Source organism: Macaca mulatta, chromosome 7, assembly GCF_049350105.2.
Source record: "Macaca mulatta isolate MMU2019108-1 chromosome 7, T2T-MMU8v2.0, whole genome shotgun sequence".
Classification (NCBI taxonomy): domain Eukaryota; kingdom Metazoa; phylum Chordata; class Mammalia; order Primates; family Cercopithecidae; genus Macaca; species Macaca mulatta.
In genome coordinates, this window is record NC_133412.1 from 128,220,493 (window position 1) to 128,222,931 (window position 2,439).

General features: G+C 43.7%; 1 pseudogene; it reads right to left on the reverse strand.

The window, feature by feature from the left end:
* Positions 1–1,313: 1,313 nt before the first annotated feature.
* LOC114680073 (small nucleolar RNA U3) lies at positions 1,314–1,407 on the reverse strand (annotated as a pseudogene).
* Positions 1,408–2,439: the final 1,032 nt, after the last annotated feature.

Genomic DNA, 2,439 nt, shown 5'->3' on the forward strand with positions numbered 1-2,439 from the left:
CTCAGCCTGGTCTCCAACTTCTGGGCTCAAGCAATCCACCCTGCTTGGCTTCCTGAAGTACTGGGATTTCAGGCATGAGTCACTCACCACGCCTAGCCAACCAGTGAGTCTCGTCAGTCCTTCTGGTGCACTGCTGAACTAAACTCAAAGAAAAAAGAAAACATAAATGAACCCAAATCCCTCCATTTAGAAATAACTATTTGGCTAAACGTAAAAATAGGTTTTGACCAGCCAAATTTTCTTAAAGTCCTTCAAAATTGTTAGGAAGCAAACAAACCTGCCAATTTAATTGATTATAAAAAGTTGCATTGTGGAGTATGGATTAAGTTTTATGGAAATCCCATTATTAAGACTTAAAAGCTGGGTGAGGTGGCTCACACCTGTAATCCCAGCACTTTGGGAAGCCGAGGCAGGTGGATTACAAGGTCAGGAGATCGAGACCATCCTGGCTTAACATGGTGAAACCCCCCTCTGTACTAAAAATACAAAAAATTAGCCGGGCATGGCGGCGGGCGCCTGTAGTCTCAGCTACTCCGGAGGCTGAGGCAAGAGAACGCGTGAACCCAGTGTGTCCAAACTTGGTTCCTTCCCGTGGATTCTCGCTGCAGACCCTCACAGTAAGTGTTACAGTTCTTAAAGATGGTGTGTCCAGAGTTTATTCCTTCAGATGTTCAGATATGTCTGGAATTTCTTCTTTCTAGTAGGTTCGTGGTCTTGCTGACTTCACGAGTCAAGCCTCAGACCTTCCCAGTGAGTGTTACAGCTCACAACGGTAGTGCAGACCCAGAGTGAGCAGCAGCAAAATTTATTGTGAAAAGTGAAAAGAACAAGGCATGCACGGCATCAAAAACAACCCAACCAGGTTGCCATTGCTGGCGGCAGTGGCCAGTTTTTATTCCCTGATTTGGCCACGTCCACATCCTGATGATTGGTCCATTTTACAGAGCGCTGACTGGTCCATTTATAGAGCGCTGATTGGTCCATTTTACAGAGTGCTGATTGGTCCGTCTTACAATCCTTTAGCTAGACACAGAGCACTGATTGGTGCATTTACAATCCTTTAGCTAGACACAAAAGTTCTACAAGTCTCCACCTGACACAGAAGCTCAACTGGCTTCACCTCTCACCAGGAGGCAGAGCTTGCTGTGAGCCGAGATGGCACCACTGCAGTCCAGCCTGGGTGACAGAATGAGACTCCGTCTCAAAAAAAAAAAAAAAAAAAGACTTAAAAAATAACTTTACTGTTTTAAATGACTACCAAGATGTACTGAAGTTGGCTTTGTGACGTAATAATGCTTTCACTGATGATTTTGTTCTCAATTTGGATTTGGAATCTTCTTGCTCTACACCTTCAGAGAAACTTCTCTAGTAACAAACTATAGAAATGATCCCTGAAAGTATAGTCTTGGAACCCAGCTTTTAAATTTGAATGATTCCTATAGGAAGAGATAGGACACTTCAGAAGAAATGTATGATAATTTATAATATACGCCAGGAATAGGTTGTAGTGAAATGTCTGTGCCTGAGAGATTTGGGAGAGAAATGTTGGGGAGGAAAGGGAACTAAACTAGCTAGCTTTCCTCACTTTGTAAATTACCATTCTGTGACAGCTTCCCACAATAATTTTAGTAACTACTAACTTTTATTGAGTACTTACTCTGAGTGAGATACTATTTTAAGTGCACATGTTTTCTTGTCTAATCTTTACAACAGCCTATTCAGCAAATACTACTATTTTTTAAGACAGGGTCTCACTTTGTCTCCCAGGCTGGAGTGCTGTAGCACAAAAAATGGCTCACTGCAGCCTCCACCTCCTGGTCTCAAGTGGTTCTCCCGCCTCAGTCTCCTGAGTAGCTGGGACTACAGGCATGTGCCACCATGCGTGGCTAATTTTTGTAGAAACGGGGTTTCACCATGTTGCCCAGGCAGGTCTGGAACTCCTGAGCTCAAGCGATCTGCCTGCCTCAGCCTCCCAAAGTGTTGGGATTACAGGTGTGAGCCACTGCACTGGCCAAATACTACCATTTTCTCCCGTACGTAAATGAAGAAACCAAGACTAAGCATAATTAAATAAAAGCTCATGAAACTAGTAAGTGGGGTGGGACCGGGACTTAAACTGGAACCCAGAAGGTGAACTACTATACTTCAGGTCCCTTGATAGTTATTTAAATATGATGTCACTGCCACAAAATAGGTTTTGGAGTTGTGTTTTGTATCAGGGTTCTCCAGAGAAACTGAACACATAGGGATACACACACACACACACACACACACACACACACACACACACACACACACTCAGATTTATTTTAAGGAATTGACTAACCCAGTTGTGGAAACTGGTAAGTCTGGAATCTGCAGAGCAGGCCAGCTTGCCAGAAATTCAGGTGTAGCAGGACAAGCTGCAGACAAAACTCCTCAGACACCGGATTAAAGAAG